The sequence below is a fragment of the Oncorhynchus tshawytscha genome, unplaced genomic scaffold (assembly GCF_018296145.1).
Source record: "Oncorhynchus tshawytscha isolate Ot180627B unplaced genomic scaffold, Otsh_v2.0 Un_contig_65_pilon_pilon, whole genome shotgun sequence".
Lineage (NCBI taxonomy): Eukaryota > Metazoa > Chordata > Actinopteri > Salmoniformes > Salmonidae > Oncorhynchus > Oncorhynchus tshawytscha.
Window position 1 is genome coordinate 334368 of NW_024609760.1, and position 15082 is coordinate 349449.

The 15082-nt window shown below is 47.8% G+C and overlaps 1 protein-coding gene across 1 annotated transcript in view; it reads left to right on the top strand.

Annotated features, from left to right (window-relative positions):
- Positions 1–1445, top strand: part of LOC121845766 (tudor domain-containing protein 3-like) — a 48083-nt gene extending 46638 nt beyond the window's left edge. Inside the window, 1 exon segment of the mRNA XM_042317655.1 lies at positions 977–1445. The gene's annotated coding sequence lies outside the window, so the exon portion shown is untranslated.
- The last annotated feature ends 13637 nt before the right edge of the window (positions 1446–15082 follow it).

A 15082-nucleotide genomic window follows, 5' to 3' on the forward strand; every position in this document is an offset into this window, starting at 1 on the left:
TCCTACGGGTCCCTGGTTTAATGGTTAGTCCTACGGGCCCTGGTCTATGGGTTAGTCCTACGGTTCCTGGTCTATGGGTTAGTCCTACGGGTCCTGGTCTATGGGTTAGTCCTACGGTTCCTGGTCTATGGGTTAGTCCTACGGGCCCTGGTCTATGGGTTAGTCCTACGGGTCCTGGTCTATGGGTTAGTCCTACGGGTCCTGGTCTATGGGTTAGTCCTACGGGTCCTGGTCTATGGGTTAGTCCTACGGGTCCTGGTCTATGGGTTAGTCCTACGGTTCCTGGTCTATGGGTTAGTCCTACGGGCCCTGGTCTATGGGTTAGTCCTATGGGCCCTGGTCTATGGGTTAGTCCTACGGGTCCCTGGTTTAATGGTTAGTCCTACGGGTCCTGGTCTATGGGTTAGTCCTACGGGTCCCTGGTTTAATGGTTAGTCCTACGGGCCCTGGTCTATGGGTTAGTCCTACGGGTCCTGGTCTATGGGTTAGTCCTACGGGTCCCTGGTTTAATGGTTAGTCCTACGGGCCCTGGTCTATGGGTTAGTCCTACGGGTCTTTGTCTATGGGTTAGTCCTACGGGCCCTGGTCTATGGATTAGTCCTACGGGTCCTGGTCTAAAGTAGTGTACTGTATTGGAAATGTAGTGCTATTTTGGACACATGTCCCGTTCTGAGAACCACCCCGCTGACCGTTCACACTAGACCCTCCCTCCCTCCCTCCCTCCCTCCCTCCCTCCCTCCCTCCCTCCCTCCCTCCCTCCCTCCCTCCCTCCCTCCCTCCCTCCCTCCCTCCCTCCCTCCACACAGTTAGTCAGTAGCTAGCCTGAGGGCCTTATCGTCAAGTAAAACAGCCCCAGAGAGCAAACAGCAGCAGTCTTGGTTCAAAGCAGTATGAACTGAACACAGGGTTGATGGTGGTTTGATGAGGTGAACTGATGAACTGACAGTCTGCCTGTTTTCCTTTTTTCCCCCCTCAGACGGAATCCACAAAGGATCCCAGAGGTCGACGCATCTGACCTCAAAAACCCACATCTTTCTTCTCTCGGGGGTTGCAAAATTCCCGCGACTTTCCCAGGTTTTTTCCCAGAAATCCCTGTTTTGGAGGATTCCACGTCCTTATTTGTTCCCTCCTGATTCCACAGAATCTTTCAACTGTGGATTTCTGAGAAACGGACTTCTGGGAAAGTTAGTGGGATTTCTTTGCAGGCCTTCTCTCCTCTTCACCAAAATACACGATGACCGACTCTTCCTCTGTGTCTTCCTCTGTGTTCACTTTGTGTCTCCATATCAAGAAGTGTGAAACATTCAGGAAAAGGAATTGTTGCTCAAAAAGAGGCTGACGACGAGGACTCTAGCTAACAGACTTTGTGAAGCGCACAGCCGCTGTACACGGGGAAGATTTGTAAAATAGTTTATTATTAGACGAATAAAAACATTGCTCCTGTATTTCTCTGGTTTTTATTTGTCTGATTTGAAATCTGTTGTCCAATGAACTGTCTCATGTTGCACCCTTAATGTCTCAGTCCATGTGCTCCTGTCTGACAGCTCAGTCTGTTACTACAGTCCATGTGTTCCTGTCTGACAGCTCAGTCTGTTATTACAGTCCATGTGTTCCTGTCTGACAGCTCAGTCTGTTACTACAGTCCATGTGTTCCTGTCTGACAGCTCAGTCTGTTACTACAGTCCATGTGTTCCTGTCTGACAGCTCAGTCTGTTACTACAGTCCATGTGTTCCTCTCCTCTCTCTGACAGCTCAGTCTGTTACTACAGTCCATGTGTTCCTGTCTGACAGCTCAGTCTGTTACTACAGTCCATGTGTTCCTGTCTGACAGCTCAGTCTGTTACTACAGTCCATGTGTTCCTGTCTGACAGCTCAGTCTGTTACTACAGTCCATGTGTTCCTGTCTGACAGCTCAGTCTGTTACTACAGTCCATGTGTTCCTGTCTGACAGCTCAGTCTGTTACTACAGTCCAGTTCCTGTCTGACAGCTCAGTCTGTTACTACAGTCCATGTGTTCCTGTCTTCAGTCTGTTACTACAGTCCATGTGTTCCTGTCTGACAGCTCAGTCTGTTACTACAGTCCATGTGTTCCTGTCTGACAGCTCAGTCTGTTACTACAGTCCATGTGTTCCTGTCTGACAGCTCAGTCTGTTACTACAGTCCATGTGTTCCTGTCTGACAGCTCAGTCTGTTACTACAGTCCATGTGTTCCTGTCTGACAGCTCAGTCTGTTACTACAGTCCATGTGTTCCTGTCTGACAGCTCAGTCTGTTACTACAGTCCATGTGTTCCTGTCTGACAGCTCAGTCTGTTACTACAGTCCATGTGTTCCTGTCTGACAGCTCAGTCTGTTACTACAGTCCATGTGTTCCTGTCTGACAGCTCAGTCTGTTACTACAGTCCATGTGTTCCTGTCTGACAGCTCAGTCTGTTACTACAGTCCATGTGTTCCTGTCTGACAGCTCAGTCTGTTACTACAGTCCATGTGTTCCTGTCTGACAGCTCAGTCTGTTACTACAGTCCATGTGTTCCTGTCTGACAGCTCAGTCTGTTACTACAGTCCATGTGTTCCTCCTCTGACAGCTGTTACTACAGTCCATGTGTTCCTGTCTGACAGCTCAGTCTGTTACTACAGTCCATGTGTTCCTCTCCTCTCTCTGACAGCTCAGTCTGTTACTACAGTCCATGTGTTCCTGTCTGACAGCTCAGTCTGTTACTACAGTCCATGTGTTCCTGTCTGACAGCTCAGTCTGTTACTACAGTCCATGTGTTCCTGTCTGACAGCTCAGTCTGTTACTACAGTCCATGTGTTCCTGTCTGACAGCTCAGTCTGTTACTACAGTCCATGTGTTCCTGTCTGACAGCTCAGTCTGTTACTACAGTCCATGTGTTCCCTGTCTGACAGCTCAGTCTGTTACTACAGTCCATGTGTTCCCTGTCTGACAGCTCAGTCTGTTACTACAGTCCATGTGTTCCTGTCTGACAGCTCAGTCTGTTACTACAGTCCATGTGTTCCTGTCTGACAGCTCAGTCTGTTACTACAGTCCATGTGTTCCTGTCTGACAGCTCAGTCTGTTACTACAGTCCATGTGTTCCTGTCTGACAGCTCAGTCTGTTACTACAGTCCATGTGTTCCTGTCTGACAGCTCAGTCTGTTACTACAGTCCATGTGTTCCTGTCTGACAGCTCAGTCTGTTACTACAGTCCATGTGTTCCTGTCTGACAGCTCAGTCTGTTACTACAGTCCATGTGTTCCTGTCTGACAGCTCAGTCTGTTACTACAGTCCATGTGTTCCTGTCTGACAGCTCAGTCTGTTACTACAGTCCATGTGTTCCTGTCTGACAGCTCAGTCTGTTACTACAGTCTGACAGCTCAGTCTGTTACTACAGTCCATGTGTTCCTGTCTGACAGCTCCAGTCTGTTACTACAGTCCATGTGTTCCTGTCTGACAGCTCAGTCTGTTACTACAGTCCATGTGTTCCTGTCTGACAGCTCAGTCTGTTACTACAGTCCATGTGTTCCTGTCTGACAGCTCAGTCTGTTACTACAGTCCATGTGTTCCTGTCTGACAGCTCAGTCTGTTACTACAGTCCATGTGTTCCTGTCTGACAGCTCAGTCTGTTACTACAGTCCATGTGTTCCTGTCTGACAGCTCAGTCTGTTACTACAGTCCATGTGTTCCTGTCTGACAGCTCAGTCTGTTACTACAGTCCATGTGTTCCTGTCTCAGTCTGTTACTACAGTCCATGTGTTCCTGTCTGACAGCTCAGTCTGTTACTACAGTCCATGTGTTCCTGTCTGACAGCTCAGTCTGTTACTACAGTCCATGTGTTCCTGTCTGACAGCTCAGTCCATGTGTTCCTGTTACTACAGTCCATGTGTTCCTGTCTGACAGCTCAGTCTGTTACTACAGTCCATGTGTTCCTGTCTGACAGCTCAGTCTGTTACTACAGTCCATGTTCCTGTCTGACAGCTCAGTCTGTTACTACAGTCCATGTGTTCCTGTCTGACAGCTCAGTCTGTTACTACAGTCCATGTGTTCCTGTCTGACAGACAGCTCAGTCTGTTACTACAGTCCATGTGTTCCTGTCTGACAGCTCAGTCTGTTACTACAGTCCATGTGTTCCTGTCTGACAGCTCAGTCTGTTACTACAGTCCATGTGTTCCTGTCTGACAGCTCAGTCTGTTACTACAGTCCATGTGTTCCTGTCTGACAGCTCAGTCTGTTACTACAGTCCATGTGTTCCTGTCTGACAGCTCAGTCTGTTACTACAGTCCATGTGTTCCTGTCTGACAGCTCAGTCTGTTACTACAGTCCATGTGTTCCTGTCTGACAGCTCAGTCTGTTACTACAGTCCATGTGTTCCTGTCTGACAGCTCAGTCTGTTACTACAGTCCATGTGTGTTCCTGTCTGACAGCTCAGTCTGTTACTACAGTCCATGTGTTCCTGTCTGACAGCTCAGTCTGTTACTACAGTCCATGTGTTCCTGTCTGACAGCTCAGTCTGTTACTACAGTCCATGTGTTCCTGTCTGACAGCTCAGTCTGTTACTACAGTCCATGTGTTCCTGTCTGACAGCTCAGTCTGTTACTACAGTCCATGTGTTCCTGTCTGACATGTTACTACAGTCCATGTGTTCCTGTCTGACAGCTCAGTCTGTTACTACAGTCCATGTGTTCCTGTCTGACAGCTCAGTCTGTTACTACAGTCCATGTGTTCCTGTCTGTTCCTGTCTGTACAGCTCAGTCTGTTACTACAGTCCATGTGTTCCTGTCTGACAGCTCAGTCTGTTACTACAGTCCATGTGTTCCTGTCTGACAGCTCAGTCTGTTACTACAGTCCATGTGTTCCTGTCTGACAGCTCAGTCTGTTACTACAGTCCATGTGTTCCTGTCTGACAGCTCAGTCTGTTACTACAGTCCATGTGTTCCTGTCTGACAGCTCAGTCTGTTACTACAGTCCATGTGTTCCTGTCTGACAGCTCAGTCTGTTACTACAGTCCATGTGTTCCTGTCTGACAGCTCAGTCTGTTACTACAGTCCATGTGTTCCTGTCTGACAGCTCAGTCTGTTACTACAGTCCATGTGTTCCTGTCTGACAGCTCAGTCTGTTACTACAGTCCATGTGTTCCTGTCTGACAGCTCAGTCTGTTACTACAGTCCATGTGTTCCAGTCTGACAGCTCAGTCTGTTACTACAGTCCATGTGTTCCTGTCTGACAGCTCAGTCTGTTACTACAGTCCATGTGTTCCTGTCTGACAGCTCAGTCTGTTACTACAGTCCATGTGTTCCTGTCTGACAGCTCAGTCTGTTACTACACATGTGTTCCTGTCTGACAGCTCAGTCTGTTACTACAGTCCAGTCTCCATGTACAGTTCCTGTCTGACAGCTCAGTCTGTTACTACAGTCCATGTGTTCCTGTCTGACAGCTCAGTCTGTTACTACAGTCCATGTGTTCCTGTCTGACAGCTCAGTCTGTTACTACAGTCCATGTGTTCCTGTCTGACAGCTCAGTCTGTTACTACAGTCCATGTGTTCCTGTCTGACAGCTCAGTCTGTTACTACAGTCCATGTGTTCCTGTCTGACAGCTCAGTCTGTTACTACAGTCCATGTGTTCCTGTCTGACAGCTCAGTCTGTTACTACAGTCCATGTGTTCCTGTCTGACAGCTCAGTCTGTTACTACAGTCCATGTGTTCCTGTCTGACAGCTCCAGTCTGTTACTCAGTCAGTCCATGTGTTCCTGTCTGACAGCTCAGTCTGTTACTACAGTCCATGTGTTCCTGTCTGACAGCTCAGTCTGTTACTACAGTCCATGTGTTCCTGACAGCTCAGTCTGTTACTACAGTCCATGTCTGTCTGACAGCTCAGTCTGTTACTACAGTCCATGTGTTCCTGTCTGACAGCTCAGTCTGTTACTACAGTCCATGTGTTCCTGTCTGACAGCTCAGTCTGTTACTACAGTCCATGTGTTCCTGTCTGACAGCTCAGTCTGTTACTACAGTCCATGTGTTCCTGTCTGACAGCTCAGTCTGTTACTACAGTCCATGTGTTCCTGTCTGACAGCTCAGTCTGTTACTACAGTCCATGTGTTCCTGTCTGACAGCTCAGTCTGTTACTACAGTCCATGTGTTCCTGTCTGACAGCTCAGTCTGTTACTACAGTCCATGTGTTCCTGTCTGACAGCTCAGTCTGTTACTACAGTCCATGTGTTCCTGTCTGACAGCTCAGTCTGTTACTACAGTCCATGTGTTCCTGTCTGACAGCTCAGTCTGTTACTACAGTCCATGTGTTCCTGTCTGACAGCTCAGTCTGTTACTACAGTCCATGTGTTCCTGTCTGACAGCTCACTACAGTCCATGTGTTCCTGTCTGACAGCTCAGTCTGTTACTACAGTCCATGTGTTCCTGTCTGACAGCTCAGTCTGTTACTACAGTCCATGTGTTCCTGTCTGACAGCTCAGTCTGTTACTACAGTCCATGTTCCTGTCTCAGCTGTCTGACAGTCCATGTGTCTGTCTGACAGCTCAGTCTGTTACTACAGTCCATGTGTTCCTGTCTGACAGCTCAGTCTGTTACTACAGTCCATGTGTTCCTGTCTGACAGCTCAGTCTGTTACTACAGTCCATGTGTTCCTGTCTGACAGCTCAGTCTGTTCCTGTTCTGACAGCTCAGTCTGTTACTACAGTCCATGTGTTCCTGTCTGACAGCTCAGTCTGTTACTACAGTCCATGTGTTCCTGTCTGACAGCTCAGTCTGTTACTACAGTCCATGTGTTCCTGTCTGACAGCTCAGTCTGTTACTACAGTCCATGTGTTCCTGTCTGACAGCTCAGTCTGTTACTACAGTCCATGTGTTCCTGTCTGACAGCTCAGTCTGTTACTACAGTCCATGTGTTCCTGTCTGACAGCTCAGTCTGTTACTACAGTCCATGTGTTCCTGTCTGACAGCTCAGTCTGTTACTACAGTCCATGTGTTCCTGTCTGACAGCTCAGTCTGTTACTACAGTCCATGTGTTCCTGTCTGACACAGCTACAGTCCATGTGTTCCTGTCTGACAGCTGTCTGTTACTACAGTCCATGTGTTCCTGTCTGACAGCTCAGTCTGTTACTACAGTCCATGTGTTCCTGTCTGACAGCTCAGTCTGTTACTACAGTCCATGTGTTCCTGTCTGACACAGTCTGCAGTCCATGTGTTCTGTCTGACAGCTCAGTCTGTTACTACAGTCCATGTGTTCCTGTCTGACAGCTCAGTCTGTTACTACAGTCCATGTGTTCCTGTCTGACAGCTCAGTCTGTTACTACAGTCCATGTGTTCCTGTCTGACAGCTGTCTGTTACTACAGTCCAGTTCCTGTCTGACAGCTCAGTCTGTTACTACAGTCCATGTGTTCCTGTCTGACAGCTCAGTCTGTTACTACAGTCCATGTGTTCCTGTCTGACAGCTCAGTCTGTTACTACAGTCCATGTGTTCCTGTCTGACAGCTCAGTCTGTTACTACAGTCCATGTGTTCTACTCCATGTGTTCCTGTCTGACAGCTCAGTCTGTTACTACAGTCCATGTGTTCCTGTCTGACAGCTCAGTCTGTTACTACAGTCCATGTGTTCCTGTCTGACAGCTGTCTGTTACTACAGTCCAGTCTGACAGCTCAGTCTGTTACTACAGTCCAGTCTGTTACTACAGTCCATCCTGTCTGACAGCTCAGTCTGTTACTACAGTCCATGTGTTCCTGTCTGACAGCTCAGTCTGTTACTACAGTCCATGTGTTCCTGTCTGACAGCTCAGTCTGTTACTACAGTCCATGTGTTCCTGTCTGACAGCTCAGTCTGTTACTACAGTCCATGTGTTCCTGTCTGACAGCTCAGTCTGTTACTACAGTCCATGTGTTCCTGTCTGACAGCTCCAGTCTGTTACTACAGTCCATGTGTTCCTGTCTGACAGCTCAGTCTGTTACTACAGTCCATGTGTTCCTGTCTGAGTCCAGCTCAGTCTGTTACTACAGTCCATGTGTTCCTGTCTGACAGCTCAGTCTGTTACTACAGTCCATGTGTTCCTGTCTGACAGCTCAGTCTGTTACTACAGTCCATGTGTTCCTGTCTGACAGCTCAGTCTGTTACTACAGTCCATGTGTTCCTGTCTGACAGCTCAGTCTGTTACTACAGTCCATGTGTTCCTGTCTGACAGCTCAGTCTGTTACTCAGTCCATGTGTTCCTGTCTGACAGCTCAGTCTGTTACTACAGTCCATGTGTTCCTGTCTGACAGCTCAGTCTGTTACTACAGTCCATGTGTTCCTGTCTGACAGCTCAGTCTGTTACTACAGTCCATGTGTTCCTGTCTGACAGCTCAGTCTGTTACTACAGTCCATGTGTTCCTGTCTGACAGCTCAGTCTGTTACTACAGTCCATGTGTTCCTGTCTGACACAGCTCAGTCTGTTACTACAGTCCATGTGTTCCTGTCTGACAGCTCAGTCTGTTACTACAGTCCATGTGTTCCTGTCTGACAGCTCAGTCTGTTACTACAGTCCATGTGTTCCTGTCTGACAGCTCAGTCTGTTACTACAGTCCATGTGTTCCTGTCTGACAGCTCAGTCTGTTACTACAGTCCATGTGTTCCTGTCTGACAGCTCAGTCTGTTACTACAGTCCATGTGTTCCTGTCTGACAGCTCAGTCTGTTACTACAGTCCATGTGTTCCTGTCTGACAGCTCAGTCTGTTACTACAGTCCATGTGTTCCTGTCTGTCTGTACAGTCCATGTGTTCCTGTCTGACAGCTCAGTCTGTTACTACAGTCCATGTGTTCCTGTCTGACAGCTCAGTCTGTTACTACAGTCCATGTGTTCCTGTCTGACAGCTCAGTCTGTTACTACAGTCCATGTGTTCCTGTCTGACAGCTCAGTCTGTTACTACAGTCCATGTGTTCCTGTCTGACAGCTCAGTCTGTTACTACAGTCCATGTGTTCCTGTCTGACAGCTCAGTCTGTTACTACAGTCCATGTGTTCCTGTCTGACAGCTCAGTCTGTTACTACAGTCCATGTGTTCCTGTCTGACAGCTCAGTCTGTTACTACAGTCCATGTGTTCCTGTCTGACAGCTCAGTCTGTTACTACAGTCCATGTGTTCCTGTCTGACAGCTACAGTCTGTTACTACAGTCCATGTGTTCCTGTCTGACAGCTCAGTCTGTTACTACAGTCCATGTGTTCCTGTCTGACAGCTCAGTCTGTTACTACAGTCCATGTGTTCCTGTCTGACAGCTCAGTCTGTACAGTCCATGTGTTCCTGTCTGACAGCTCAGTCTGTTACTACAGTCCATGTGTTCCTGTCTGACAGCTCAGTCTGTTACTACAGTCCATGTGTTCCTGTCTGACAGCTCAGTCTGTTAGTACAGTCCATGTGTTCCTGTCTGACAGCTCAGTCTGTTACTACAGTCCATGTGTTCCTGTCTGACAGCTCAGTCTGTTACTACAGTCCATGTGTTCCTGTCTGACAGCTCAGTCTGTTATTACAGTCCATGTGTTCCTGTCTGACAGCTCAGTCTGTTATTACAGTCCATGTGTTCCTGTCTGACAGCTCAGTCTGTTACTACAGTCCATGTGTTCCTGTCTGATGTGTTCCTGTCTAGCTCAGTCTGTTACTACAGTCCATGTGTTCCTGTCTGAGTCAGCTCAGTCTGTTCAGTCTACAGTCCATGTGTTCCTGTCTGACAGCTCAGTCTGTTATTACAGTCCATGTGTTCCTGTCTGACAGCTCAGTCTGTTACTACAGTCCATGTGTTCCTGTCTGACAGCTCAGTCTGTTACTACAGTCCATGTGTTCCTGTCTGACAGCTCAGTCTGTTAGTACAGTCCATGTGTTCCTGTCTGACAGCTCAGTCTGTTACTACAGTCCATGTGTTCCTGTCTGACAGCTCAGTCTGTTACTACAGTCCATGTGTTCCTGTCTGATAGCTCAGTCTGTTACTACAGTCCATGTGTTCCTGTCTGACAGCTCAGTCTGTTATTACAGTCCATGTGTTCCTGTCTGACAGCTCAGTCTGTTATTACAGTCCATGTGTTCCTGTCTGACAGCTCAGTCTGTTACTACAGTCCATGTGTTCCTGTCTGATAGCTCAGTCTGTTACTACAGTCCATGTGTTCCTGTCTGACAGCTCAGTCTGTTACTACAGTCCATGTGTTGCTGTCTGACAGCTCAGTCTGTTATTACAGTCCATGTGTTCCTGTCTGACAGCTCAGTCTGTTACTACAGTCCATGTGTTCCTGTCTGACAGCTCAGTCTGTTACTACAGTCCATGTGTTCCTCTCCTTTCTCAGGCAGCACAAGCTCATTTGTTGCGTTCAGCGAAGAGGCTCAGAAGAGGAGGAGGTTAATGTTTGTTTCCGTCTGTCTGTCTGTCTGTCTGTCTGTCTGTCTGTCTGTCCGTCCGTCCGTCCGTCCGTCCGTCCGTCCGTCCGCCCGTCCGCCCGTCCGTCCGTCTGTCTGTCTGTCCATCCGTCTATCTGTCCATCCATCTATCCATCCATCCTGCTAGATAGGTTTCTATATTACTGCCCATCTATTATTCATCTATGCTCTGATGGAGCTGCATTGAGCTGGGGAATATAGAATATCAGGTGTCCTCTCAAACCTTCACCTCCTCTGTCCAGTGGACCTCTCAAACCTTAACCTCGTCTGTCCAGTGGACCTCTCAAACCTTCACCTCCTCTGTCCAGTGGACCTCTCAAACCTTCACCTCCTCTGTCCAGTGGACCTCTCAAACCTTCACCTCGTCTGTCCAGTGGACCTCTCAAACCTTAACCTCGTCTGTCCAGTGGACCTCTCAAACCTTCACCTCCTCTGTCCAGTGGACCTCTCAAACCTTCACCTCCTCTGTCCAGTGGACCTCTCAAACCTTAACCTCGTCTGTCCAGTGGACCTCTCAAACCTTAACCTCGTCTGTCCAGTGGACCTCTCAAACCTTCACCTCCTCTGTCCAGTGGACCCTGGTGGGGCTAATTGAAATGAGAGTGGAGGTGAGGAGATTGGGATACAACCATTGAAACAAATGGCTCCCTATTCTTATGGACCCTGGTGGGGCAAATTGAAATGAGAGTGGAGGTGAGCAGATTGGGATACACCCATTGAAACAAATGGCTCCCTATTCTTATGGACCCTGGTGGGGCAAATTGAAATGAGAGTGGAGGTGAGCAGATTGGGATACAGCCATTCAAACAAATGGCTCCCTATTCTTTTCTACATTTCGTATAAATAGCCCTGTGTTCATGGTGGGGCCCATATAAATAGCCCTATGTTCATGGTATCCCATATAAATAGCCCTGTGTCCATGGTATCCCATATAAATAGCCCGGTGTCCATGGTATCCCATATAAATAGACCTGTGTCCATGGTTGGGCCCATATAAATAGCCCTGTGTTCATGGTATCCCATATAAATAGCCCTGTGTCCATGGTTCCCATATAAATAGCCCTGTGTCCATGGTGAGGCCAATATAAATAGCCCTGTGTTCATGGTGGGGCCCATATAAATAGCCCTGCGTCCATGGTATCCCATATAAATAGCCCTGTGTCCATGGTTGGGCCCATATAAATAGCCCTGTGTCCATGGTATCCCATATAAATAGCCCTGTGTCCATGGTATCCCATATAAATAGCCCTGTGTCCATGGTTGGGCCCATATAAATAGCCCTGTGTCCATGGTATCCCATATAAATAGCCCTGTGTCCATGGTATCCCATATAAATAGCCCTGTGTCCATGATGCGGCCCATATAAATAGCCCTGTGTTCATGGTGGGGCCCATATAAATAGCCCTGTGTCCATGGTGGGGCCCATATAAATAGCCCTGTGTCCATGGTATCCCATATAAATAGCCCTGTGTCCATGGTATCCCATATAAATAGCCCTGTGTTCATGGTGGGGCCCATATAAATAGCCCTGTGTCCATGGTATCCCATATAAATAGCCCTGTGTCCATGGTTGGGCCCATATAAATAGCCATGTGTCCATGGTTGGGCCCATATAAATAGCCCTGTGTCCATGGTTGGGCCCATATAAATAGCCCTGTGTCCATGGTATCCCATATAAATAGCCCTGTGTCCATGGTATCCCCTATAAATAGCCCTGTGTCCATGGTTGGGCCCATATAAATAGCCCTGTGTCCATGGTATCCCATATAAATAGCCCTGTGTCCATGGTATCCCATATAAATAGCCCTGTGTCCATGGTATCCCATATAAATAGCCCTGTGTTCATGGTGGGGCCCATATAAATAGCCCTGTGTCCATGGTTGGGCCCATATAAATAGCCCTGTGTTCATGGTGGGGCCCATATAAATAGCCCTGTGTCCATGGTATCCCATATAAATAGCCTGGTGTCCATGGTGAGGCCCATATAAATAGCCCTGTGTCCATGGTATCCCATATAAATAGCCTGGTGTCCATGGTGAGGCCCATATAAATAGCCCTGTGACCATGTTATCCCGTATAAATAGCCCTGTGTCCATGGTATCCCATATAAATAGCCCTGTGTCCATGGTATCCCATATAAATAGCCCTGTGTTCATGGTTGGGCCCATATAAATAGCCCTGTGTTCATGGTATCCCATATAAATAGCCCTGTGTCCATGGTTGGGCCCATATAAATAGCCCTGTGTTCATGGTATCCCATATAATTAGCCCTGTGTCCATGGTTGGGCCCATATAAATAGCCCTGTGTCCATGGTATCCCATATAAATAGCCCTGTGTCCATGGTATCCCATATAAATAGCCCTGTGTCCATGATGCGGCCCATATAAATAGCCCTGTGTTCATGGTGGGGCCCATATAAATAGCCCTGTGTCCATGGTATCCCATATAAATAGCCCTGTGTCCATGGTATCCCATATAAATAGCCCTGTGTTCATGGTGGGGCCCATATAAATAGCCCTGTGTCCATGGTATCCCGTATAAATAGCCCTGTGTCCATGGTATCCCATATAAATAGCCCTGTGTCCATGGTATCCCATATAAATAGCCCTGTGTTCATGGTTGGGCCCATATAAATAGCCCTGTGTCCATGGTATCCCATATAAATAGCCCTGTGTCCATGATGCGGCCCATATAAATAGCCCTGTGTTCATGGTGAGGCCCATATAAATAGCCCTGTGTCCATGGTTGGGCCCATATAAATAGCCATGTGTTCATGGTGGGGCCCATATAAATAGCCCTGTGTCCATGGTATCCCATATAAATAGCCCTGTGTCCATGGTTGGGCCCATATAAATAGCCCTGTGTCCATGGTTGGGCCCATATAAATAGCCCTGTGTCCATGGTATCCCATATAAATAGCCCTGTGTCCATGGTATCCCCTATAAATAGCCCTGTGTCCATGGTTGGGCCCATATAATTAGCCCTGTGTCCATGGTTGGGCCCATATAAATAGCCCTGTGTCCATGGTATCCCATATAAATAGCCCTGTGTCCATGGTATCCCATATAAATAGCCCTGTGTCCATGATGCGGCCCATATAAATAGCCCTGTGTTCATGGTGGGGCCCATATAAATAGCCCTGTGTCCATGGTATCCCATATAAATAGCCCTGTGTCCATGGTGGGGCCCATATAAATAGCCCTGTGTCCATGGTGGGGCCCATATAAATAGCCCTGTGTCCATGGTTGGGCCCATATAAATAGCCCTGTGTTCATGGTGGGGCCCATATAAATAGCCCTGTGTCCATGGTATCCCATATAAATAGCCCTGTGTTCATGGTTGGGCCCATATAAATAGCCCTGTGTCCATGGTTGGGCCCATATAAATAGCCCTGTGTCCATGGTATCCCATATAAATAGCCCTGTGTCCATGGTATCCCATATAAATAGCCCTGTGTCCATGGTTGGGCCCATATAAATAGCCCTGTGTCCATGGTATCCCATATAAATAGCCCTGTGTCCATGGTATCCCATATAAATAGCCCTGTGTCCATGGTATCCCATATAAATAGCCCTGTGTTCATGGTGGGGCCCATATAAATAGCCCTGTGTCTATGGTGGGGCCCATATAAATAGCCCTGTGTCCATGGTATCCCATATAAATAGCCCTGTGTCCATGGTATCCCATATAAATAGCCCTGTGTCCATGTTTGGGCCCATATAAATAGCCCTGTGTCCATGGTATCCCATATAAATAGCCCTGTGTCCATGGTATCCCATATAAATAGCCCTGTGTCCATGGTTGGGCCCATATAAATAGCCCTGTGTTCATGGTATCCCATATAAATAGCCCTGTGTCCATGGTTGGGCCCATATAAATAGCCCTGTGTCCATGGTATCCCATATAAATAGCCCTGTGTCCATGGTATCCCATATAAATAGCCCTGTGTCCATTTTGGCCCTGCCCATATAAATAGCCCTGTGTTCATGGTGGGGCCCATATAAATAGCCCTGTGTCCATGATGCGGCCCATATAAATAGCCCTGTGTCCATGGTATCCCATATAAAAAGCCCTGTGTCCATGGTATCCCATATAAATAGCCCTGTGTCCATGGTATCCCATATAAATAGCCCTGTGTTCATGGTGTGGCCCATATAAATAGCCCTGTGTCCATGGTATCCCATATAAATAGCCCTGTGTCCATGGTATCCCATATAAATAGCCCTGTGTCCATGGTATCCCATATAAATAGCCCTGTGCCCATGGTATCCCATATAAATAGCCCTGTGTCCACGGTGGGGCCCATATAAATAGCCCTGTGTCCATGGTATCCCATATAAATAGCCCTGTGTCCATGGTTGGGCCCATATAAATAGCCCTGTGTTCAGCCCTGTGTTCATGGTGGGGCCCATATAAATAGCCCTGTGTCCATGGTATCCCATATAAATAGCCCTGTTCATGGTGGGCCCATATAAATAGCCCTGTGTCCATGGTTGGGCCCATATAAATAGCCCTGTGTCCATGGTGGGGCCCATATAAATAGCCCTGTGTCCATGGTATCCCATATAAATAGCCCTGTGTCCATGGTATCCCATATAAATAGCCCTGTGTCCATGGTGGGGCCCATATAAATAGCCCTGTGTCCATGGTTGGGCCCATATAAATAGCCCTGTGTCCATGGTA